The sequence below is a fragment of the Lepisosteus platostomus genome, chromosome 5, assembly GCF_059453375.1.
Source record: "Lepisosteus platostomus isolate fLepPlt1 chromosome 5, fLepPlt1.hap1, whole genome shotgun sequence".
In the NCBI taxonomy this organism is placed as follows: domain Eukaryota; kingdom Metazoa; phylum Chordata; class Actinopteri; order Semionotiformes; family Lepisosteidae; genus Lepisosteus; species Lepisosteus platostomus.
The window spans coordinates 54,939,250-54,966,345 of NC_142615.1; the positions used below are offsets into that span (position 1 = coordinate 54,939,250).

General features: G+C 42.1%; 6 non-coding genes and 1 pseudogene across 6 annotated transcripts; 1 reads left to right on the forward strand and 6 right to left on the reverse strand.

Moving 5' to 3' along the window:
* Positions 1–2,756: 2,756 nt before the first annotated feature.
* On the reverse strand, positions 2,757–2,839 carry trnal-uaa (transfer RNA leucine (anticodon UAA)). Its single transcript has one exon. It is a non-coding gene; the product is annotated as a tRNA-Leu (tRNA).
* Positions 2,840–14,182: 11,343 nt separating this feature from the next.
* Positions 14,183–14,301, reverse strand: LOC148669554 (5S ribosomal RNA; annotated as a pseudogene).
* Positions 14,302–14,838: 537 nt separating this feature from the next.
* LOC148669555 (5S ribosomal RNA) lies at positions 14,839–14,957 on the reverse strand. Its single transcript, XR_015938096.1, has one exon. It is a non-coding gene; the product is annotated as a 5S ribosomal RNA (ribosomal RNA).
* A 537-nt stretch (positions 14,958–15,494) lies between these two features.
* LOC148669556 (5S ribosomal RNA) lies at positions 15,495–15,613 on the reverse strand. The gene has a single exon (XR_015937718.1). It is a non-coding gene; the product is annotated as a 5S ribosomal RNA (ribosomal RNA).
* A 1,505-nt stretch (positions 15,614–17,118) lies between these two features.
* LOC148669557 (U1 spliceosomal RNA) lies at positions 17,119–17,283 on the forward strand. The gene has a single exon (XR_015937690.1). It is a non-coding gene; the product is annotated as a U1 spliceosomal RNA (small nuclear RNA).
* Positions 17,284–17,907: 624 nt separating this feature from the next.
* LOC148669558 (5S ribosomal RNA) lies at positions 17,908–18,026 on the reverse strand. The gene has a single exon (XR_015938720.1). It is a non-coding gene; the product is annotated as a 5S ribosomal RNA (ribosomal RNA).
* A 2,329-nt stretch (positions 18,027–20,355) lies between these two features.
* LOC148669559 (U1 spliceosomal RNA) lies at positions 20,356–20,525 on the reverse strand. The gene has a single exon (XR_015938643.1). It is a non-coding gene; the product is annotated as a U1 spliceosomal RNA (small nuclear RNA).
* Between the last annotated feature and the right edge of the window lie 6,571 nt (positions 20,526–27,096).

The following is a 27,096-nucleotide window of genomic DNA, read 5'->3' on the forward strand; positions in this document are numbered from 1 at the left end:
ACAGATGATAGATACTTTTATTGATCCTGTGAGTGAAATAAAGTAAATCATTTTCATTTTAGGAAATTATTAAACGCTCGGTTAAAAGCAAAGGAGATTGTCTGTTATAGTGGACATAAAAACAAGAGTTCGCTGGCATTATATCCTGGAAGACACAGACCGGCGCCAGACCGGTAAAATGCCTGATGAACTAGGGATTGGACAGTTTCCAAGTGCTTGTACAATCGATGGAAATATTCAAATAAATGTGCAAAAGAAATAAACAAAATAATCATTTAATTCTTTATCATATTGGCTAGCTAATGTCCTCTCTTTGCTAGTTAGTGGCTGTGTTTCTGCGTTGGGTAGCAACGGGTGACTGTTCTCAGGCGGAAGATGTAAACAGCTTAATGTTCGTGTTAAATAATTTTTAAAAATTAAAATTCATTCTATACAGCAATCACATATTTGGGTACCATTTCATAAAACTTTCATGCTTAAGATGTTTAGGGAGAAATGGAAGACTGGTGTGTATTTTTTCTTTAAACTACCAAGACCAGCCATACACAGTACAGTTTACATACATACAGTAATGTTTATGTTCCTAAATTAATATCGTTTATGACCTTCAGATGCATTATGCTCCTCTTCTTTTTATGCTCAGCTACTAAAATTTCCCTTTAGTGGTAAAATCCATATAAATATTCAAAACTAAGCGGATTAAAATGTGCACAGTAAAGACATTAAATGATTAAATCTTTGCACTACCAACCAATGCACCACGAGTGCCCCTGTCGGTCATTTTGGCCAGCCAATCACTTGCCCTGCGGTACCCTCTGGTGCCCCGCGGTGGCTTGTGGGTAGGTTACCGTACCGCAGGTTTTTACCGCGCATTTTGAATGGCTGCATCTGTAGGCTTCAGTTTGGAAAAGTGCGCTCTTCAGAAGCTACAGAAACCGCTAATGGTTACATAACACTTAATGCAAAAGCAACGTTCAGGTTTGAAAAAGAATATTACTTGCTATGGATACAAACACTGTTACAGGAGGCGTGTTAGGGCTATTTTAGCTTAGATCATCAATTCATCTTACATTTCTACTCCATCTATATCAACAGCGTCATCGCTACTGAGCGCTGAGCCAGGTCCTGGCAATACAATCTTCTTTAGAAAACATTTTTAAAACTATTTCCACTACCATACGTAAAGTAAAAGATTCCGATTGCACGCAACTAATAAATTATCTTTTCCAGGGACGTTGTAGCTAGATGCAAATTACAATCGAAAATATCAGTATCAGCTTTAATATTTTCTTTTGGATCCACAGGACAATCAGCATGAGCCATCAAAGAGCCTGTAGCGGCAAGAAGTTTAAAAGCGCACAAGTGATCTGTCTTTGGTCAAAGGAATTGCTGGAGCAGTAGGACACAGAGCAATATCTAGCAGCTGTAGACGATGTTCGGGGAAGAGATAATTCTGTTTTCAGCACAGGGAGTGAGAATGAGCTCAGTCCGGCTCCCAGCAGAATCCATTCTGGTTTGGTTACTGTCAGACTGTGCGTCTGAGGCTCTTTGGATCGCAACGTGAAAAAAAAATAATAAAAAACATTTGCTCACATCTTGTGATTTCCACGAGAGGAAGAGAAGATATCACTTTAAAAAAATCAGAACTGAAGATTTGGATCCGGGACCTCATACTTGTCAAATGATTAAAATAATAATTATGAAAATATCAGGCTGTGTTTCTGCAACATATCGTGCACAGTATGCCATTTTTTTCTAAAAATACAGTAGATTGTACTTAATAAAAATGTACAATTCACCGCTGGTATAAACAGATGTGTGCTGTGTTTGCCTTTGTAAGGATTTGTTTAAAAAATAAGTTCACAATACGATAGAAAAACACAGAAAGCACAAACGTAATAATATAATGATACAAAATCAATACCAAATCATAAAGCCAATTAAGTACCTATCCTTTGAAAACAGTGACATTTGTATCTACTTTTGAATTACAAATCAGACAGTGTAGTCCCTTAATTCAAAGATAAGATATTTGCCAAAACAAGACAACCAGATGTTAGCTGAATTCGGAACAAGAGCCTCTGCTTCATCGTTTATTGAGCTTTTGATCAACGTCTGAGTGAAAAAGATTCGCTATTTTAACTATTTGATTAAAGTTCACAAAAGCACCTTTCTTCGAGCTGGAGTCAAAACTGCGACTTAAGGATTCCTAACTGTTTCTAATACAGTCAACCGCGCTACCAACTGAGCTATCGAAAGGATTTAAAACGCTCCTCTCTGGCACATATTGCCCAATGTAGTGAAATGTTCCGGGTACTTAAATTCCAGTTCGACATCAAGTTTCCAACTCGTTTCCTTAGTCTTGTTTACCTTGAATTTGAGCCACAAACCAGGATTCTACTGTATAATCTTCCGGGGATGTTACAAAATGTTTGATGGGGCGTCAATCATTACAGGCGGAAATTCACTCCTTTTTTTTTCTCGAGGCATCATATTAAACATTTCATTTGGATCGAGAAGAGGATCACCATGAGAGACAGAACAAACTGTTTGATTCCATCTTTATTGGGAACTCATAACTGAGCTCTCACTATCGCATACAGCTAATGCATGTAAAGCCTTCAGTATGCGATAGTGAGAGCTCAGTTATGCCAGGGAGTGGGAGTGAAGAGAACTGAACTGAAATTTAGTAAATTCATATTTAAATAGAGTGTAAAACATCAAAGTGTTCTGTCACTTAAAACTTATTACAACACTACCAGGAGTGGAGATTGAACCCACGTGGACATTTGTCCAGTGGATCTTAAGTCCAACGCCTTAACCACTCGGCCATCCTGGTCTACAGAAATATACTCTTCAGTTGTTTAACATTTAAATATGATTCAACAATTAAAAAAAATTAAACCACGAAACCTCTTAGAGTTGCGAGAATACTTCCTTTGTGTATAAAATACATTGTGAATGCTTTCTCAGCCTTTACTTTTTCGTTTTTATGACATTTTTTTTACCAAGCACGAATATTCTTTTGTCCATATCTTCCCAATGGAAGCACAGAACGCCGTCAAACCAAATGCATTTTAAAGACCAAGACTTGTGGATATTTCCACAGCCTCTACATCAAACTATCAGTGGGCTAATTATCTTTTTTTAAACCTCCGGTTTTTCATCGATGCGTAATTACGCACTTACTGGAACCCGGAGGACCGCTGTGTGCACACGTTCACAACGCGAAAAATACTGTTCGATACGGCTTCGTGCGAAAAACCCATATATGACCTTAGGAAGCAGAACAGTGCAGTCTCCAATTACCCAGACTGTAAGCACAGGAATAAAGCTATGTTTGATTTCTGAAACCCTTCAATTACGCCCTGTTTTCATTCAGGTAAGGGTCAACTATATTGACAATACTACTGACAGCAGGAAGATTAAAATATTCTTTACTCAGCAGCTCATTAAAAACAGCTCCCATGATGTTCAAACCGATTTTTTACACAGAACACTGACACAACTTTGCGTTCTGAATCTCTTTTTCTCGTGCTTTTATTTAATATGGCACAATGCACTGGGATAGGGGTATTCTGTTCACAAACCAATAGCATTTAAATCACAGTACCCACAATGCTGCAAGTAAGTGTTTTGCACACTAAGCAGGTCTTCTGACATTTCCCAGCTTTGTTTTGGGTTGTGGAACCTTTATTTTTTATGATTTTCTGAAGATAACACTACAGGTATACACTGGGATAGGTGGGTCTTTTTCATGGCTCAATAGTAATTAAAATACAACAGCCACACTGCTGAAACCATATATTTTACGCACCAGACAGGGCCCCTAACCTCATACAACCTTGCTGTGGCTGTGGCCTCTTTCTTTATTTTTTTTATGATTTTCTGAAAGTAACACTACAGGTAATACAATGGGACAGGTAGGTCTTCTTCATGGCTCAATAGTGTAGTGGTTTGATGGGTTTACTGAGACAATTATTAATTGTAACAGTAATCAGGAGGTTGTTCGTTGTAGCTTTTAGAAAATCAACCGTCAGAACAACTAACAACGCACACACACGGGTTCAATACACGAGATACATTTATTAATATAAATTGTGCACCAAAGATATACTAGTCTGCCTGGATACGAGCGGCAGACCTTACTGTGAGGGTTATCAATATACAAGGTATGTAATCTCGAAGAGATGCAAACACAAAGAGATACACAACAGAGAATATATGTCAATATATATCGTTCAGTTATCAAATCGCTAATCAGTGTTATTACCCACTGTTACTCTAAACTCTAAACTCGGAAGTAAATACATTACTCATGAATTAAATTGATAAAAACTTGTGTTGAGGTATAATTGAATGACGCAATGTAGAACATGGGGTTTACTTATCCACTGTGTATGGATTTGGAATCTCCCGCCACGAACACCAAACCAGCTGACAGGCTCTGTTGCAGCCTCTGTTGCAGCGGTTGTCCAATGGGCGTTGTGTCGGCGTTCTCTGGCTACCGGCCAACCAGTCAAGGTGCAGCTCGGAGTAGGACGGGCGGAGAAATCTGACTGCGGCGCGCAGGGCAGTCGTTGCTCCGAGGGGATCTACCAGCAGTCCGGCTGGCTAGTAGAAAGTCTCTATGCACAGAGTGTGACCGCGAGTCCTCACAAGTCACTCTTTTGCCTGGGAAGAAGCTGGTTCGTTCCCGGTCCAGCGCTGCTTCTGAATAAGCTATTCAGCTTGTCGACGAGGGTCCAACTGTAGGCTGCCGTTGATCAAGCGGAGCATTCACGTTGGTAGAATTCTGAGTACGTACGGGATCCTCGGCCTCGCGCTTAGAACAAAGTCCAAGTCCTTTTGCAGACAACAGCAGTTGTCACGTGATTGTCTCTGAGGATGCGCGAAAATGGCCAAGGAGAGCCCCGATCTGAGCTTGCGCTCCCTTTTTGACCAAGACCCAGATGTGTGCTGATTGGTTGAGAGTTTGGCGGGCATTGGAGACCCACGTGGTATTACCACGCCCTACCAGTCCCTGATTGGTTGGTCAAGATGAGCTATAAGTCACTTACTCTTGACACTTAGGAATGCAGTCCAGATGTCCATTCGGCACTCCCTAGACTGATAGGCGCCAATGGATGACCATTGATCATGATAGCCAGGCTTAGCTAAGTGCATCCCCGTCTGGGAGCTTGTTCCTTATCAAAAGAAAACATCTTAAATCAGCCTGCATGAATACTTTCTCTGCAGCTGCACCACAGAGATGGAGAGTGAGATGGGGCCTCATTTAGGACAGCATACCAACGCTTAATTCTGTCTTATTAACAAGCATTGCCGCTACAATAGCAATTCAAATACAACAGCCACACTGCTGAAACCATATGTTTTACACACCAGACACGCCCCCTAATCTTATACAACCTTGCTTTGGCTGTGACCCCTTTCTTTATTTTTTTATGATTTTCTGAAGGTAACACTACAGGTAATACAGTGGGATAGGTGGGTCTTCTTCATGGCTCAATAGCAATTCAAATACAACAGCCACACTGCTGAAACCATATGTTTTACACACCAGACAGGCCCCCTAACCTTATACAACCTTGCTGTGGCTGTGGCCCCTTTATTTATTTTGTAATGATTTTTTCAATATGGCACCATTAGACAGCCGGTACATGGGGATAGGGGGGTGGTATTCACGAGTCAATAGCTCTTCAAGCACAACAGCCACAGTGCTGCAACCAGGTGTTTTACACACCAGACAGCTCCCCTAACCTTATACAACCTTGCTTTGAGTTGTGGAACATTTCTTTATTTTTTAATGATTTTTTTACTGTAATCAAGTGTTGTGCTCATTAATAATAATAATAATAATTGCTTACACTTATATAGCGCTTTTCTGGACAGTCCACTCAAAGCACTTTACAGGTAATGGGGACTCCCCTCCACCACCACCAATGTGCAGCATCCACCTGGATGATGCGACGGCAGCCATAGTGCGCCAGAACACTCACCACTATCAGTGAGGAGGAGAGAAGAGAAATGTAGCCAATTCAAAGAGGGGGATTATTAGGAGGCCATGATTAGTAAGGGCCAATGGGGAAATTTGGCCAGGACGCCGGGGTTACACCCCTACTCTTAACAAGAAACGCCATGGGATTTGTAATGACCACAGAGAGTCAGGACCTCAGTTTTACATCTCATTCGAAGGAAGGTGCCTGTTTACAGTATAGTGTCCCCGTCACTATACTGGGGCATTAGGACCCACATGGACCGCAGGGTGAGCGCCCCCTGCTGGCCCCACTAGCACCTCTTCCCGCAGGAACCTTAGTTTTTCCCAGGAGGTCTACCATCCAGGTACTGACCAGGCTCCCACCTGCTTAGCTTCAGTGGGTTGCCAGTTGTGAGTTGCAGGGTGATATGGCTGCTGGCCATAATCAGCAGCCTTCAGTACTGAAGCAGGTGTGAGCCTGGTCAGTACCTGGATGGGAGACCTCCTGGGAAAAACTAAGGTTGCTGCTGGAAGAGGTGCTAGTGGGGCCAGCACCACCATTAGGCAGGCCTCCTGACCTTTCACAGTCATGCTTTGTTGTGTGAAACTTTAATTATCTTTTTAGGATTTTTTGAACATGGCAACTTCCACCGAGATGGGTGGGGGGTGTCGGGGTGCTCTTCAATAGCTTTTTCATCTATACACACAAACGGATGTAACCAAGACACTCAGAACCTGTCACGCAGGGGCTGACTGCTGAGGATAGGGATCCAATGCGGTGCCCTTGGTAGGGTTGGCGCGAGACGCAGGCCTAGTCGGAGTAAACAGGCAGGGGTCCGAGTCCGGGAAGGCGGATGTCGAAGAAAACTCAGTCTTCACTCAGGTTGGGAGATTGTCAACAGAGATCTTTAATACAATCAGCTGAAGGGGAGCATATCACAGAGAAAGGGTTTCCCCTAGCACTCAAGACATGCTCACTGGACTGAAGTTATACTTTCCTTTTTTAAACATTAAAAGTAGGCAATACTTTATCATATCAAAGGAACATACAGGGAAAGGTGCAGTGTCAGAAGTCAAACAAACAGGACAGGGGGGTGCCATTTGGCATCCTACAATCTGTTTCAATTTTCTCTGGTTGAATGGGTGTGAGGAATCACAGGCTTTAGTTTGCACCTAAGACAGGGATCTTAGGTGCGAACAGAAAACCTTTCCCACGCATAGTCACTGTCCTCACCTTTTGACTCGGTCTTCCACATGTAGCACAGGCGTAGGCACAGAATCGACAGGCGAAAGTGTAGTCGAGGGACTGGCAGGGGTCGGAGTCCGGGAAGGCGTAGAAGTTGCGTCGGTGTGGATTCAGAAGGCAGAGGCGTAAACGAAGAGACAGGCTGGGGTCAGGATCCGAGAAAGCGTAAAACAGGCGAAGGTACAAAATCGAGTGGCTAAAGCTGTAGTCGGAAAGCGGGGTCGAGGTCCAGGGGAGAAGTCGTAGTAAGGCAAAGGTGTAGTTAGTACGTAAGCTCCTGGAGAGAATCTCAATCGTGAGCAATGACCGGGGGGCAGATGAGGGTTTAAGCAGAGGAATGATTGACACGTGCACGTTTGGTACGGGGAGAGCTCGTAGGAATGCGGGAGCACTTGCCTGCGTGAGGGAGATTCGTGGCAAAACCAACAGAATCAACCTGAACTCACAGAAAAACAAGAATGCCCCCGAGACACCTGCACCCCCCCCGGACCACTCTGGTATCAACACCCCCAAACCCATCCATACCAGCTAACAAGACTCAGAATCGGTGCAACCCTCCAACCTGGACCAAGAGCAGGATGGGACAAGAACCTGCACCACACTACGCACCCCTCATCCAGAGCAGCAGGACAGCCAGACCACAGACAGCACCATCATGTAACCCCCCTGTTCATTCCAACAGAAAAGCCGAACTGACCCCCACCAGCATGGCGACGCTGCAGCTCTGGTCACACCAGCAGGCCCAATGGGCTCCGAGCTGGGGGACATACAGATGCAGCCATTCAAAATGCGTGGGCGATACCGCATTATTTTCCGGTACGCTGTACGCAGTCTACCGCAAGTTACCGGTAAATACCGCTAGTTACCGTAAATTCTCCTATAATATGACAAGCAAAATAATAGTATCCGGAATTTTGGCAAGGTGGAGCTAATAAAGCTCAACCTCTCATGTTTGAGCTGTGGCCATCAAAGTCTTTAACGAAGATATTACTAATAGTATTAATAATGAATGACCTTGGACAAGCTGTAAGTGTAAACTCAAAGTATTGCCCTGGTTAACATTCTTTTTTTCATTGACCGTCTTTGTAAAAGTAACACCACAGCATTTTGCAATCACGCATTTGTTTCCAATCATGCAAAGTACAGTAATTTTTGAGAATCGATTCACCATGCCTTTCACATGCTCATAAAAGAGATTGATTTAGGAACATAAACATATTACTGTATGAAAACTGTACTGTATACAGTATGTATATGTATATTTAATGTCTTAACTGTGCCCGTTTAAGTATTGAATATTCATATCTAATTTTACCACTGAAGGGAAATCTTAGTAGCTGAGCATAAAAAGAATAGGAGCATACTGCAACGCGTGTGAAGGCCATAAACGATATTAATTTTGGAACATAAACATACATTATATGGCTGGTCTCGGTACTTTAAAGAAAACATACACGAAACATGGTTTCATTATGACCAGAATCGGTCTTGAGATATTTTTAACTTGATTTACAGTATTTGAGAGGTATGTCTTAACACCGATACTACAGTACGTAAATACTGCTCACGTATATGTTTCTAGGTTTATATTATGCATTTCATACGGTCAAATTACTTTTGAGCAACTAATATGAAGCGCGAAACGGTATGCCCAGGGCGTTTTAGTTTCATTTTACTGGGACTCTGCTTTAACAATGTCGCCGTGGATTGATTAGAGATATCAAGTACATACAAGTCATTTTTTAAATGTTGTAGTTTGTCTTGTAAAAATGTTACGAGTACATCATCTATCAACAATTACACAGGTTCTGTTTCCATATTCCGGATTTTGGTTACGTAATATTATTTTCTAGATTTCACATTGTGAATATATGATTTGGGCAAACAGACCCGCAAAGAAGTACATTATGGGTTGTTGGTTTTTTTTTCGCAGTTTTATCTAGAACAAGCGATGCTTAAACCTTTGTCTGATTCTTGTGAAACTATCCACACGACAGTTACAGTACCTAGGAGTTGACTTCAGTGATGTCACTGATGGGATGTTTCTAAAAATCCATCCTCTGTAAAACGTCTTCTCTAGTTGTCCTGCATATGTATTCGCTAATGAAGCTGTGTGTTCTGAGCCTGGATCTCTACATTTCTGTATGAACCAGCTTAGAGGGCTAAAGACAGCTTGTGTTTAAATTGAGTGTAAGGCAATTTATGCTTCTAAAGTCATGGTCAGCATTTATTATTGTACTGTGCTGTAAACTTGTTCTGTGCCTAGTCACATTATTTTATAGCGTTTTTATAGCGTTATCAAATCCGGTGACGCTGTGTGTTAGTTTCCTGACTCCCATGTCACATGGTCTGTGATTGAAACCTGTGAAACCGGTTTAATTCGTCACAGCCAGCACTCCGGCAGAGAGGGACTTGTAAAGTAGAAGCAGGCGAGATTTCCAGCGAAAGACACCTCCCCCTCCCCCCCCCACCCTCATACGATTCAAATTGTATTACAGCATTGTAATTACACATTGTAATTGTATTACACATTGTACACATGCTTAAAAGAGAAGAGAGAAAATGCAAGCCTTCTTCAGGTGTGAGGGTCTTCTGCTCAGAATGAAATGCTAAAATGTAATGTAGGCTCTGAATGGGTTCAATTATGATTTGGGCTTGATTAAGGTCGCTGCCTTTCATCTAAAACCCTACTTGAATCCTTCTAAACTAAAAATCAGTGTTAGTGAGTTCTAAATAAAGAGGTAGCTAGGTAACAGTGAAACGGGCGGACAGTCTGGGGAGATCGCCCGTTTTCCACGTAAATAGTTCCCTGGTTCCGCACCCCTTGGTGTTTCTCTCTCTCTCTCTCGGGTCACCTGATCATTAGCTCGAAAGATTTCAGTGCTTTGTGTATATTCTAATGGTAGTGGGGGCAGGGTGTGTGGGAACAGGTTTTTGTTGAAATTGCATTTGAGATCTATGTTCTTCACACCTGAAACATTTTCTCTGAAAGCATTTTCTTCGCAGTTTAACCGATCTTGTTACAGCACGTTACAGTTTACTATTATTAACCATATTAATTTTAAGTGCTTAATGCCATTTTTTTGACCATGCACGAATATTCTTAAGTCCATATCTTCACAAGGGAATCAGTGCGAATTGCAATACTAATTAAATTAAAACTACTAACTACTAACTAATACTAGCTAATTAAAACAAACCAGAAACGTGTTGTTCTGTCTAATGACATTACATTAATTTTGTTACGTTATACATTTTAGAAACGTTTCATCCATACAAACACCACAAAACTATTTTCGATTGTATTTCTGAATAGTATGTTACACTTAGTTCACTGTTTTAAAAACATCTAATTAAGAAAGTTAGGTGTTAGCATAAACTATTAGCAATCAATAATATAAGAATTTAGCACTGTAATAAGCTGTTGCACTTTCCCCCGCATCTTGTAAAAATATATTTTCATTGTTCAAATATACATTAAGTCTGACTATCATATAATAAGTTAAATACAAAACTAAAGAAAAAATAGGGTTAAATATAATTCAAAATATTTTGCTAACAATGTTAACTGTTTATGAATAATAAAATGTATTAACTAAGGAGTAGGATGGCACAGTTGTTAGTATGTTTTTTGTTTTGTTTCTTTTTCATAAATACAACAGTTGTACCTGATGTCTCAGTGGCTTTCAAAATTAAATTATGCATGCAAACCTGTGAACTAAAAAGATAACTAAGATATCCATCCATTTATAATGGTGGCAAAGTGGTTAGCATTGCTATCTTGCAGCACTGGGGTCCTAGGTTCAATTCCTGCCATCCTGTGTGTGTGGGGTTTACATGTTCTCTCTGGGTCACATGGTTTTTCTCCATATGTGTGATATGACTCCCTCTCGCACTCCAAAACATACTGGTAAGTTAATTGGTTTATGGGAAAATTGGCCCTGGTGTGTGTGTGTTTGTGTCTGTCTGTCCTGTGATGGACTGGCGCTATGTCCAGGGTGTATTCTGCCTTGTGTCCGTTGCTTACTGGGATAGGCTCCAAATCCTCTGTACTGGATAAAGAGATTAGAAATGGATGGAAGTAAAGGCACTGTGTGGATGGAACTATACACAGTGTTAGAAACCCACTATGAAATGGCAGCATCTCACTGAGAATAAAATATCTCATAGTGCTGGCTTAAGGAAACAGCCTTTCCACTTCTCTTGCACATCAGTATCCATACCTAGTTATTTAAACAAATTGCCTCTAATTATAAACATCTTAATATGCTGGCTCTGTGGATCTGCATCAGCTATGTTTGCCCATTCCTTTAATTCATGTGCATCCAACACACAGTTCAATGCCAGCAACTACACATTATCTAAAATACAATCCTTATTTCAGTATCTATGTAAACATATAGTCTGTTAACTTCATCATCTTCATCAAAAGTATGCCTAACCCCATTAGGAAGTGTTCTTGTTATAAGTGTATTCCTCAGCTTTCCCCAAATTATCTTCTTCTTGCCAACATCTCTAGTCTTTTATCCTGCAATAACTCAGCCAACACTTAAATCTCCAAAAGCTGCTTGTGTTAATTTCTTTAAATCACAAATATCATGTGTAAATACTGGCCATGTAATTCTCTGCATTGTGGAATAATAGTTTATTTTAAAGGGAACTAGAGAAACTAAGAACTAGAGAAATCAAGAAAGGCTTTTTTTCTAGAATTAATAAATGCACATCCTGTTCACTGGGGAAATTAAATCCACACTGAGCAATCTTCAATATGTTCAGAATATGACAGCAAGAATCCTATCAGGGATGCATTATACCTGTTTTCAAGTCCTTGCAATGGTTACCTATCAGATTTCGAGTCAACTTCAAAATCCTTATCCTCCTTATATACTGTCCTACAACTGTTATTATTGATCACCGAATTATTGTACTTGACATGACTTCATTCAGCCTTTCTTGAACGTCTATGACAGGCAGAGAGAGTGCTGTTTCTGGTGCGATCTTTTGCAGCTGACATTTCACTGTTTTAAACGAACAAGAAATTAGATTGCTCATAAATCAGTTATTCTATATAAACACAGCGTAATTGCCCTCCGAAAATCCTCTTTTTCTTGTTCGTTTTAGAGACCTTGATCGAAATTGATTTTAGATGTCAGAAAGGATTTATTTTCTCTGTATTTCCTACATTGCTTTGTCGAGATTTTAACTTTATATCTAACTTTATATCTAGGCTCAGATTTCAACTATAAAACGTACAGTAATTAATAGCAGTAAATACTGATGTTTTGCGCCCTCCTACCACAAAAATATATGTTTTGTAGTTGGGATTAACTTTATTTCGTATGCGTAGCTACTCCGATTCAGACACCGAACAGTTAAAGATGGCGGCAAATCAGACACCCAGAGAGGGGGGGGGCGTCTTCTCGCCTCCATAACTAAAATGCCAAATAGGAGTGGCTTAAGCGACATACACAGTCGTGTAACTGACAGTTTGAGGTAGCCTATCGTGTAAATTTCGCTTTGTTGCTGATAGGTTAAGCTTTTGAAACTCTGCCCCAAAGTCATGTGACTGATTTTTCGCCCTGTTTCGTTGGTTAAACGCAATGATCACAAGCACCACCATGGTAACTGGGATGTGTAGTTTTTAATTCCGTTTGAATTATAACTGTACGTACTGTCTTCATATTTGGCCAGGGCTTTAAAGAGAAGGCACGCCAAAAAATTTCGGTGCCGTCGTCTCCGCTTTAAAGGTACCCCCGTGCTGGAAGAATTTGACCTTGGAACGTTTGCCCAGCGTAGTTATAGTGGACATAAAAACAAGAGTTCGCTGGCATTATATCCTAGAAGACATAGACCGGCGCCAGACCGGTAAATGCTTGATGAACTAGGGATTGGACAGTTTCCAAGTGCTTGTACAATCGATGGAAATCTTCAAATAAATGTGCAAAAGAAATAAACAAAATAATCATTTATTTCTTTATCATATTGGCTAGCTAATGTCCTCTCTTTGCTAGTTAGTGGCTGTGTTTCTGCGTTGGGTAGCAACGGGTGACTGTTCTCAGGCGGAAGATGTAAACAGCTTAATTTTTGTGTTAAATAATTTTTAAAAATTAAAATTCATTCTATACAGCAATCACTTATTTGGGTATCGTTTCATAAAACTTTCATGCTTAAAATGTTTAGGGAGAAATGGAAGACTGGTGTGTATTTTTTCTTTAAACTATCAAGACCAGCCATACACAGTACAGTTTATGTACATACAGTAATGTTTATGTTCCTAAATTAATATCGTTTATGACCTTCAGATGCGTTATGCTCCTCTTCTTTATATGCTCAGCTACTAAAAGTTCCCTTTAGTGGTAAAATTCCATATAAATATTCAAAACTAAGTGGATTGAAACGTGCACAGTAAAGACATTAAATGATTAAATCTTTTCACTACCAACCAATGCACCACGAGTGCCCCTGTCGGTCATTTTGGCCAGCCAATCACTTACCGCGGTGCCCTACGGTTACTGAACCGCGGGTTTTTAACGCTCATTTTGAATGGCTGCATCTGTATTTCACTTCAGCCTTTCACTCTTGCTTCCTTCCAATGAGGACGGAGCTGCGGGAGAAAGGGCGCTATAGAGGATCGCTGTGGAGAGCTGCTGCTGTGCTTTGACATCTGAGCTCTGTGGAAAATGATCTCAATACAATTCTGAAAAACGCGACTCTCCGAACGCCAGCCGAACAAGTCTCCACAGCCGAAGCGCTGTCTATTTTCAGCTGGCGATAAACCTTTCCTCGATCCTTTGCGGACTTGTAAAACTGTTCCTGATCAGAATAAAAAACGCTCACGCTAATACACAAGCACCCGTGTCTCGCCAAAGCTGACAAATAAACAGACGGACAAGCCGCACTGCACGTGTGAACAGGGGAATGAGCGAGCGAGCGGGGATAGGGCGCCTCCTGCGCTTAAAAGCTTACAGCACCTGGTATTCCCAGGCGGTCTCCCATCCAAGTACTAACCAGGCCCATCCCTGTTTAGCTTCCGAAATCAGACGAGATCAGGCGTGCTCAAGGGGGTGTGGCCGTAAGCGAGAGCAAGGCTCGCTGGCACCCTTCTTATTGAGAGGACAGCTCCGTCACCTCTTTTACGACGCTGCTTTTTTTCCCTTGCGTTTTTCTCTTCTTCCCACGTTCTCTCTCTTCACTGCCTTCGTCCCCGCTCTATTTCACTTCAGCCTTTCACTCTTGCTTCCTTCCAATGAGGACGGAGCTGCGGGAGAAAGGGCGCTATAGAGGATCGCTGTGGAGAGCTGCTGCTGTGCTTTGACATCTGAGCTCTGTGGAAAACGATCTCAATACAATTCTGAAAAACGCGACTCTCCGAACGCCAGCCGAACAAGTCTCCACAGCCGAAGCGCTGTGTCTCTTTTCAGCTGGCGATAAACCTTTCCTCGATCCTTTGCGGACTTGTAAAACTGTTCCTGATCAGAATAAAAAAAGCTTACGCTAATACACAAGCACCCGTGTCTCGCCAAAGCTGACAAATAAACAGACGGACAAGCCGCACTGCACGTGTGAACAGGGGAATGAGCGAGCGAGCGGGGATAGGGCGCCTCCTGCGCTTAAAAGCTTACAGCACCTGGTATTCCCAGACGGTCTCCCATCCAAGTACTAACCAGGCCCATCCCTGTTTAGCTTCCGAGATCAGACGAGATCAGGCGTGCTCAAGGGGGTGTGGCCGTAAGCGAGAGCAAGGCTCGCTGGCACCCTTCTTATTGAGAGGACAGCTCCGTCACCTCTTTTACGACGCTGCTTTTTTTCCCTTGCGTTTTTCTCTTCTTCCCACGTTCTCTCTCTTCACTGCCTTCGTCCCCGCTCTATTTCACTTCAGCCTTTCACTCTTGCTTCCTTCCAATGAGGACGGAGCTGCGGGAGAAAGGGCGCTATAGAGGATCGCTGTGGAGAGCTGCTGCTGTGCTTTGACATCTGAGCCCTGTGGAAAACGATCTCAATACAATTCTGAAAAACGCGACTCTCCGAACGCCAGCCGAACAAGTCTCCACAGCCGAAGCGCTGTGTCTCTTTTCAGCTGGCGATAAACCTTTCCTCGATCCTTTGCGGACTTGTAAAACTGTTCCTGATCAGAATAAAAAACGCTCACGCTAATACACAAGCACCCGTGTCTCGCCAAAGCTGACAAATAAACAGACGGACAAGCCGCACTGCACGTGTGAACAGGGGAATGAGCGAGCGAGCGGGGATAGGGCGCCTCCTGCGCTTAAAAGCTTACAGCACCTGGTATTCCCAGGCGGTCTCCCATCCAAGTACTAACCAGGCCCATCCCTGTTTAGCTTCCGAGATCAGACGAGATCAGGCGTGCTCAAGGGGGTGTGGCCGTAAGCGAGAGCAAGGCTCGCTGGCACCCTTCTTATTGAGAGGACAGCTCCGTCACCTCTTTTACGACGCTGCTTTTTTTCCCTTGCGTTTTTCTCTTCTTCCCACGTTCTCTCTCTTCACTGCCTTCGTCCCCGCTCTATTTCACTTCAGCCTTTCACTCTTGCTTCCTTCCAATGAGGACGGAGCTGCAGGAGAAAGGGCGCTATAGAGGATCGCTGTGGAGAGCTGCTGCTGTGCTTTGACATCTGAGCTCTGTGGAAAACGATCTCAATACAATTCTGAAAAACGCGACTCTCCGAACGCCAGCCGAACAAGTCTCCACAGCCGAAGCGCTGTGTCTCTTTTCAGCTGGCGATAAACCTTTCCTCGATCCTTTGCGGACTTGTTAAACTGTTCATGATCAGAATAAAAAACGCTCACGCTAATACACAAGCACCCGTGTCTCGCCAAAGCTGACAAATAAACAGAAGGACAAGCTGCACTGCACGTGTGAACAGGGGAATGAGCGAGCGAGCGGGGATAGGGCGCCTCCTGCGCTTAAAAGCTTTCTGAATTCTGAGTACGTACGGGATCCTCGGCCTTGCGCTTATAACAAAGTCCAAGTCCCTTTGCAGACAACAGGAGTTGTCACATGATTGTCTCTGAGGATGTGCGACAATGGCCAAGGAGAGCCCCGATCTGAGCTTGCGCTCACTTTTTGACCAAGACACAGATGTGTGCTGATTGGTTGAGAGTTTGGCGGGCATTGGAGACCCACGTGGTATTACCACGCCCTGCCAGTCCCTGATTGGTTGATCAAGGTGAGATATGAGTCACTTACTCTTGACACTTAGGAATGCAGTCCAGATGTCCATTTGGCACTCCCTAGACAGATAGGCGCCAATGGATGACCATTGATCATGATAGCCAGGCTTAGCTAAGTGCATCCCCATCTGGGAGCTCTCCCTTATCAAAAGAAAACATCTTAAATCAGCCTGCATGAATACTTTCTCTGTGGCTGCACCACAGAGATGGAAGGTGAGATGGGGCCTCATTTAGGACAGCATACCACCGCTTAATTCTGTCTTATTAACAAGCATTGCCGCTACAAAGGCATCTCTCCTGTCAAACTTCCTCCTGACTTGTTTGACAGGATCTGGGCCGTGGTGAACAGTGGGAAAGACGCCCTGTGGAGAGTGAGGAACATGGGGCTGTTCCAAGGCATCAAGGTCTCAGTCAAGGCAGCAGGTAGCCTGGCCCTGTTCATCACCCGAGAGAACTATTACCTCAGAGATCTGTGGAGAGAAAGGAGGGAGGAAGCAGAAAATCTGTGGGAAATAGAGAGCATAGGTCAATATCTCAAGAAACTGTGAAAAACATTATCATGTTTAAGTAAAGAATGTGATTTACACCAGAAAAAAAGAAATTGTTGCTATGTAACTGGTACCGTGTCAAAATGTAATGAGATGTGATCATATATACTGTTTTAAGTATGTATATTAATGTAAAGCTTTCTAATTTGTGATGTCCTGTATTTTTTTGTGAAAAGAAAATAAAGTTCTTAAAAAATCGATTCACCCAGGGCGAGGCTCGGCCATTGCACTCCGGCTGTGCTGACCCCTGCGAATTCCCCAAATGTGGGAATCTCGACTGCATTATTTCTGGTAGTGGGGGACTGCGTTCGCGCTCTCCCCTGATGTGCTTGGTCCAATATCGGATACGGAAGAGTTACGACACCACGTGCTGCGATAGGATCCCAGTTCGAAAGGAGTAGATGCCACTGCTGGTTCTCGGTTTCTTTTAGTTAGAGGTCCGGAGAAGCATTTCAAGCTGGTTACACTACTCCTTCCAGACATTCATTCCCTTTTCAAAGTCAGTCGTTTTGCTGTTGTCTGCATTATTTAGGCTGATTATCGAGGTTAGCCTTTATTTGGTCATGGGGGCCTCGGTACTGTATGCTAATTCTCAAGACAGTTTCACCCGTTTTCTGATTGCTAGGTTCTGTACCAGTGCAGACATGTCAAACAGTGAATGGCTGTACCTCTATTGTATCCGTGTTCAATGAATTAAATCAGTAATAAATGAATATATGTATAGTTATACGATAAACAAGTGGTTTATCGACTCATCTTCATTTGCAGATTTAGAGGCAGCTTCGATATTCGTTTTACAAACTTTTTTTTTTTTTATATGGGTCACACACATGCCATAGCAACAAAACATCTCTAGAGATGAGGCTATAGATCACCTTTCCATCCTCCAGGTTTTCCTCCCAAAGCCTACGGCACCAACGGCGACCCCTGCTGGCCGAGAGAGCAAGAGCTTGCAGCACCTGGTATTCCCAGGAAGTCTCCCATCCCAGTATTAACCAGGCCCAACCCTGCTTAACTTCCAAGATCAGACGAGATTGGGCACATTCAGGGTGGTGTGGCCGCAAGCGAAAGCCATGGCGCCTAACTCGCTACTTGAAGCTGTGTGTGGCTGGGGCTCTGTGCCCCCCGAGTTGGACTGAAGGATCGTTCGTGTGCAACTCTTTGGAAAGGAGCCTCTTTCCAAATTGCATTGCGTACCTGGATGTTGGCGAATGTGTTCCCTTGTGTTGGCTTGTCCTGCACTGGAGGAGAACAAACAAACTGCACGGAGGAGCACAAGGCAAGTCTTCACAAGACAAAAACCTCCAGTGCACAGCACTCTGAAAACATTTCTGGGCTGTCGCGTGTTTATTTCAGCACATAAAGCACACCAGTCCAACACGTCGGCCGGGTGCGCGGCGACTCCGCCCTCTTGTGGCTTGCGGCGTCAGAGCAAGAGGCTCCTTCTCGCTGCCTTTCCGCTGTGTTGCAGAGCCCCGAGAGGGAACCTGGAGCGCACACTTTGTGGGGGGCGCTCTGCCCCCGGTCTCTTGCGCGAGTACTAAATCTCACGGCGCCAGCCAGCGGCCAGGAGACAAATACAATATCGCGGGACAGGGGGGCCTCGTCATTGATTGTTACATATGAGACGGGGATTAGGAGGAGACCCTGACTGATTGGTAAAGGGGAACACTAACACCGACAAATGACTCGTTCCCACCGGAGCTGAATGTACCGGCATGTGTCGTGTCGTCTACTTCCCCCGCCCCGCTGTGTTTGCTGTATTGTCTTTGAAGCCGGCCCCCGAGACGAGATGGGCTGTTCCTGTGCCCCAATTAACACTTTACAGGTGCCATTCCCCGGCATTGTGGCCATTGTCGGTGGTCACACGCGATAAGATGAGGTGGAGAAGAGCGGGGCATGCCCAGCGCGAGACATTCAAGGAGGGGGCTGTGCGAGGTGTGGTGCGACACGCCGGAGCCCCGACGCTGCTAATGCGGAGCACTTGTTGAACTGGCATTGAAAGGACGTGTGCGCACGGAGCGAGCCTTCCCTGCGGCGGAGCGTGGAAACTTTCTCCCCGCGCTACAGGAGTTGTGTGCGCTGCAGCGGTGCCGAGAGAACAGCACAGAAGACAGCAGGCTCTGGAGAGCGGGTAAGAGATGGAGCCTTGTGGGCAGGCGAGCAGGCCCGTTTTTTGGAAATTGCTGAAAAGGCTCCGGTGTTTGTTCGGTGTATGGCAGGTGCACGAAGCGAGCTTGCGTAGCGATCTGCCGGTCTGGTGTTATGCAAATGAGGCCAAATTGCGTCCCGGGAAATGCTGCGAATGTGCATTGGTGACTGCAGATGTGTAGGAAACGGTGCGCTCGTTTTCTCGTTTTGCCCACCCAAATTGAGCACGGATACAATAGAGGTACAGCCATTCACTGTTTGACGTGTGCACTGGAGGTTTTTGTCTTGTGAAGACTTGCCTTGTGCTCCTCCGAGCAGTTTGTTTGTTCTCCTCCAGTGCGGGACAAGCCAACACAAGGGAGCACATTCGCCAACATCCAGGTACGCAATGCAATTTGGAAAGCAGCTCCTTTCCAAAGAGTTGCACACGAACGATACTTCAGTCAAGCTCGGGGGGCACGGAACCCCAGCCACACACAGCTTCAAGTAGCGAGTCAGGTGCTATTACTTTCGCCTGCGGCCACACCACCCTGAACGTGTCTGATCTCTGAAGCTAAGTAGGGTCAGGCCTGGTTAGTGCTTGCATGGGAGACTGCCTGGGAATACCAGGTGCTGCAAGCTTTTGCTCTCTCGGCCAGCAGGGGTCACCGTTGGTGCCTTAGGCTTTGGGAAGAAAACCTGGAGGATGGAAAGGTGATCTATAGCCTCATTTCTAGAGATGTTTTGTTGCTATGGCATGAGTGTGACCCATATAAAAAAAAACCCATTTGTAAAACGAATATCGAATCTGCCTCTAAATCTGCAAATGAAGATGAGTCGATAAACCACTTGTTTTTCGTATAACTATACATATATTCATTTATTACTGATTTCATTAATTGAGCAGGGATACAATAGAGGTACAGCCATTCACTGTTTGACATGTCTGCTCTGGTACAGAACCTAGCAATCAGAAAACGGGTGAAACTGTCTTGAGAATTAGCATACAGTACCGAGGCCCCCATGACCAAATAAAGGCTAACCTCGATAATCAGCCTAAATAATGCAGACTACAGCAAAACGACTGACTTTGAAAAAGGAATGAATGTCCGGAAGGAGTAGTGCAACGAGCTTGAAATGCTTCTCCGGACCTCTAACTAAAAGAAACCGAGAACCAGCAGTGGAATCGACTCCCTTCGAACTGGGATCGTATCGCAGCTCATGGTGTCGTAACTCTTCCGTATCCGATATTGGACCAAGCACATCAGGGGAGAGCGCGAACGTAGTCCCCCACTACCAGAAATTATGCAGTCGAGATTCCCACATTTGGGGAATTCGCAGGGGTCAGCACAGCCGGAGTGCAATGGCCGAGCCTCGCCCTGGGTGAACCGATTTCGATTTTTATGAACTTTATTTTCTTTTCACAAAAAAATACAGGACATCACAAATTAGAAAGCTTTACATTAATATACATACTTAAAACAGTATATATGATCACATCTCATTACATTTTGACACGGTACCAGTTAAATAGCAACAATTTCTTTTTTTCTGGTTCAAATCACATTCTTTACTTAAACATGATAATGTTTTTCACAGTTTCTTGAGATATTGACCTATGCTCTCTATTTCCCACAGATTTTCTGCTTCGTAGCTTCATAGCAATATCTGGGACAGACTTCCCCCCTGAGGGTAGCGGCCTGTACATTATTTCCCTTCTGAGTCTTTCCTGCTTCCCACCCCATAGAAATTGAAACATCAATCTCCTCAGCGCCGCCGCAACACGGTGTTGGATTGGGAAGGTAGAAGCCAGAAAATTCAAGACAGGCAAGAGCTCGGCTTTGATGACCAGCACCTTCCCTGTCATGGTGAGGTCTCGGTCCTTCCATTGCATCAGTTTTTTGTTTAAGATTGGCAAATTGTTCTGCCAATTTACTGTTCCTATCTCTTCTCCAAAATACACCCCCAGGACCTTAATTCTCTTCTCTTGCAGCCTGAGATCATGTCCTTCTTTTGGCTCCCTCCAGTTCTGATAAAAAATCTCACTCTTAGATTTGTTAATTTTTGCAGAGGAAGCCAAAGAGAACTGATCACAACACTGCAGTGCTCTGCTAATTGAGGCATTGTCAGAGAGGAGGAGGGTGACGTCATCCATGTATAGAGACGTCTTTACCTCCGTTTCTTTCACAGCGCCGTGCACCTTTTCATTGCTCTCGCTTTCAGAGCCTCCGCACGGCACACGAAAAAAAATCAATATCAGGACGCGCATTGAAGTGAAAGCAGGAAACATGCACTGTGCAGATCCCTCCACATTAAGAGGTGAGTGGGTCTGTTTGATGCACAAAGAATGCTTTGAAAAGCGTCAAAAGCAAGTCATTCCAAGTTGGTCATTTGTGTTTTCCATTCACATGCGAAATGCTGAAATGATCTCTCGGCTCCTCGGTTTTCATTTCTGCTCCATAAAGGAATCACAGCAGGCGTCGGCTTCCAGCATGGTGGGTCTGGATATGATGCCAGGGGTCGGAGAGAGCGATGTCTTCCTCGTTAGTATAGTGGTGATTATCCCCACCTGTCACGCGGGAGACCGGGGTACATCAGGACGCGCATTGAAGTGAAAGCAGGAAGCGCTGCGACATGCACTGTGCACACTAAGAGGTGAGTGGGTCTGTTCATTGGAGTATTGGAGTAATTTTTTTTACAGCAGCTGCTTCCGGAAAATTGTGCTTTTTACTTTTTATTTGTACAACAAAAATACATACAATACAAACAAGAGCACATATAACGTATCAAGAAAATCGCCAGGGGTTCATGCTATAATACAATTACATTTTATGAAACACGATTGCACAAGGTAAATAAGAAAAGGTCCGCACACCCAGTGGGCAGTGATTTGTCGAATATACTATATATCACATCTTTGAAAAAATAAAACATTTCCCTGGGTCAGAGATTAAATAAAACTTCACTCGCACCAAACAAATTTATATTTCTAAATATCACAACATGATCGAATTTAGTCATTTTAATAACAATGAATAGTCACCTATGCATTGCAATATAAACATTTATATTGATTTAAATCGCGTTTAAATCGCCTTTATTTAAAACCCATAAATAAAGCTGATAGTGTTTAGACTTTTAATTATTTAAAACTGTATTATAGCAGCACAATGCACAATGCAACGTAAATCGCTATCTTTGTCTTCTGCGTAATAATGTTCACCTCTCTGTCCAGCAAATTAACAATAGTAATAATAATGAACTTTATTGTATATGGCGCCTTTAAAGGTGGCTCCTCAAAGCGCTTTACAGGATAAAAACAATAACAACATTACTGTTAGGCTGGGCAAACGATTTTTTTTTAAAAGAAATACAAAATGAGATATAATGATGTGTTCCGGCTTAGACATTAACGAAGAGCATAACAAAGGTCATAAAGGTCATAAACTATATTAATTTTGGAACATCAACATATTATGTAAACTGTATGTTGCTGTTATTGGTATTTTAAAGAAAAAAATACTGTAAAATCCTGGGTTCGGTACAATGATTCAGGCATTCATGTGAAGGACAACAGAGCTTTCACTGGCTCAAAAAGACAAAAAGAATAACGGACACAGCGCGAGCCTGCATTCTCTCCTCAGCCGTCCACACCACACTTTTCCCTGGGTCAGATTTTAAATAAAACTTCACTTGCACCAAACAAATTACCACACACTGAACACTGAACATGTTAACCCAAATATGTCTCACAATACTTTTATGGTACATTACTTTGCTAAAATGTATTTAAAAATAAAAACGATTACAAACGCCAGCAGAGAGAGAGACACACACACAGTTATTCATTGTCAAAAAGTAATTGTTTTTTACTTTTTCAGCACCCAGACAAACGCAAACGCGTTATTAATGAAATGTTTTTATTCATTCTTAATCAAACTCACAAGTTGTCATCTGCTGTTGAAGCTCTGTGAGACTAGACTCACACATGGCTAGACTTGACTCGGCTCTGGCTTTCCCATCTATACCGATGCACTGCAAGTACAACCCTCCTCTCTGCGGGAGTGCTGGCTGTGACGAATTAAACCTGTTTCACAGGTATTTTCAAAGTAGAAGGGGGCGAGATTTCCAGCAAAAGACACCTCCCCCCCTTCAAAACCCAGTAAGTACAGTACTTACTAGTTAAGAAAGCTAGGCTCCTCAATGAAATCGCTTTAACATGCTAATGCATTGGTGTATTGGAGTAAGTAAAAAGACAAGGGACATTCTTCCTCCCCCTACATTCTCAGAGTAGAATAGAATTTTCCTTTGACAAAACAAGGCTCGCCAGATAATGTGAATCGAAACCTGTTTTTCTAGCTTTTAAAGTCGTGCAATGTATAAGCAGGAACACATCATTATTTCTTACATATGAAAAATACATAATATAGCTCCCAAACAAACACAAACGTGTTTTTAATAAAATGCTTTGTTCACTCATAATCTGACAATTTCAGGAAGACTAAGGAAGGACTAAGGAAATTGTCATCTGTTGTTGAAGCTCTGTGAGCTCGGTGACTTTGAGACCACTTGTTATCCCAGGTTGTTTGAATCGCCACAATTCAGATAGAGAAAAAAGAGCTGACTGACAAGATTTAAGATGTGGCTGTCAATGTTGGATTAAAAAAAACACGTTGCCCGATGTTAGTTGCATTGATTGAAAAATAATCTTAGTTCGAGAGACTGGATAAGTAATTCAAGTGTTTTTTTTTTTAACTTCCTGAAAAACAAGTAATAAAACTAAATTCAATTTAAAGGTCTTTATTAACATGACAGATGGGTGCAATCAGTGTTGGGTATTTACTTTGTAATCTGTATTGCTTGGTGATGCCACTTTTAAAGATGATATATAAAATCAAGGCTTTAACTTGCTTTAACTCTGCAAGTCTGAGTTCTTGTGTCCGTCCTATCTGAGACCGAAAGTATTACAATATGTATCTTTATAGCAGGTGGTGTACAGCTTTTTAGTATAGATTACACTTTTCTAAAATGTATTTAAAAAATAAAAACGATTACAATCTAATCTTTCCACGTTTGATCCCAAGATCCCAAGAAAAATAAATCTAAACGGGGAGAAAGCTATGCTGAAAGTTTATTAAGATACTTAGAAGACTACACAGCCCAATTTATGTTGCATTTGTCTGATTGTGAGGCGAAACAGCCCTACACAGCCCTGTCGCAGTACACAAATATAATCATATCGTTATTAATTTCTTTAGATACGCAATTCCATATTATATTAGCAGAAAAGCTTAAAACTGCCACTATTTCACGTTAAAGACTTCGATGCTTAAAATGTTTAGGGAGAAATCGAATTTTCTTTAAAGTACTGATTCCTGGAATCTGACTGGCTGACAGCCTTCTGAAGTAGTTCCATAATATCTGGTATACGGAAAAGAAAGTGTTGAGAAAAAAAGCCTGGATTCTCATGTATCTGATACAAGTATCTTTTAATACAGTCTTTGATGTGCTCTTGAGGATCCTTGTGATATTTTGAGCCCTGGTTGAATGATAAGTGTTGCAGTTTAAATAATTTTCGTAGTTAGAAATTATGAAACGCTCTGTTAAAAGCAAGGGAGTTTTTATGTCCGTTGCAGTAAAAGAAAATGCCTGACAAAGTAGGGCTTGGACAGATTCCAAGTGCTTGTACAAATGTGCTTAAGAAATTATCCACGAAATGCTGTGGTGTTTGTCAAAGAAAAAACTAAAAGTATTTTCGTTTAAAATGACGGTTAGAAAGAATGTGGACCAGCATAATACTTTGAGTTTACAGCTTGTCCAAAGTCATTCATTATTAATACTATTTGTAATATCTTCGGTAAAGGCTTTGATGCATAAATATTTCTGATAAAGGTAGGTTGTGTACTTTTGTCCAACTTTTGTCCAAGCTCAAATGTTGTACATGAGAGGTTCCAGCATGACCTCAAATGACGCGATACACTGCGTGATACTGCATGATACTGCGTTTTAATGTGACACGCCCACCGGGGTATACCACGAAATACCCCACCCATTTTGGCTGCATCTGTGTATACGTCGCTGCGACGTATTATCAACATCTAATTGCAACCGTAAAATCGACAACATTAATAAACGCATATATAACGTCGAAAACACATCTAACACAGTGCCTGAGGCTTTTTACTGTATATATCGTGGGTGCTGCAACTAGGAGTATACAGCCATCTGCACAGTGTACGAAGTAAATTATTTACGTAGTAATTAATTAATTTACTATATTTATTACTGTATTTTCTATATTTATTACTATATGTACTATATTTATTTTACACGTGTAAATAAATTAATGTTTGGCCATTGACAAAGTACAAGTATTTTTTAATTACAAGTTAAGTAAATCCTTTTGCCCAAAACTGAAGGGGCGACACTCCTCCCTCCCCCCGTGACACCAGGCCTGTCCCCATCCTATTCCATAATGTCATTATATATAATACCTTACAACAGTGACCGTTTCCTTACTAACTGCATGCGTTAAAATTGCACATCAGCTCATAGTAGGGGGCACATAGCTGCGATGTATTATCAATGTTAAATTTCAACCATAATATCGACAACATTAATAAACGCATACGTTGTGGTATATTTTCCGGTTATATACCACAATGCATTGCTAGTATTCGTTGGTCACCATTTTGGACACGTTTTTCAATCGTAGAAGAAATCCGCAAATATCTCAGCAATCCTCTTTTGACGAGTAAGTATAAATAATTATAATAATACTATCTGAATACATACAGATCTTACTTAATATTATTTTGATTAAAATAGTACGTTAATAAGCAAAAAATGGCACATAAAAATAGTGTGAAGGGGAAGATGACACAAAATCGTTTTGCCGTTTCTCTAATTATTCTTATTCTATGTTGTACTTTCAAACTTTGGGTACTCTTTAATTAGGACAGACTTTATTGCTCAACTGCTATGATGCAAGCCAAATTTTATACGTTTATTATAGCTTTGAGCTTAGTTAACCTTAATGGTTCATTTTTGAGATTATACTAAAGAAGATATTAATCATCATTTATTTGGGTAGTAATATTATATAATTTTCTCCTAGCTGCGGTGCTGAAGTCCCACCCTACCTTTAAAGAAATAAAGGAACACACAATGTGTTACTTAAAGAATGCATATGCAAGGCAGGGGGCCAGGAGATCTGGACACTGAAAATAATAGGTTTCTGGTTCTAACTGTTAGGACAATTAGACAGGGTTTGCAAATGGTGGACAAAAATCGTCTTAACTTTCATTGTAATATTTTTTTTCTTGGAAATATAGAAGTTGTACATTTTAAAATCTGTATTGTAATGTATAATAGGCCTCTACCCATATACGTATAATAGTCCTCTAAAATTATCCGTATAATAGACTTCTAACCATATACGTATAATAGACCTCTAAAGTTATCCGTATAATAGACCTCTAACCATATACGTATAATAGTCCTCTAAAGTTATCCTGAACTCCAATCATATATGTATAATAGTGCTCTAAATTTATCCGTATAATAGAACTCCAACCATTTATGTATAATGAACACCTTATCATAGACGTATAACAATAGACATATATTAGAATTTCAATCTAGACGAATTGCGGACCACATTTAGACGTCTAAGGTATGCGTTTAATAGACGTATATTATACGTCTTTTGCCCACTGGGCCGTCGTCCATGTGACTGGATATAAAAATAACTGATTCATTTTTAACCGGTCTCTGGAAGCTTAGATGTGACTATTTTTCCTTCCTTATTTCTTCATTCCCATGAATTTACTCTGTATTAGAGGAAACGCGAAAGTGGGAAACTGCAGACATTCTTCGTGAGTGGTGGATTGTGGTCAGTGAGCATCTGCACATCTCTAAGTCAGTTCCACAAGCTGTTCTGTTGGGGATGTAGCTGAATGGTAGAGTGCATGCTTTGCATGTATGAGGTCCTGTGTTCAATCCCT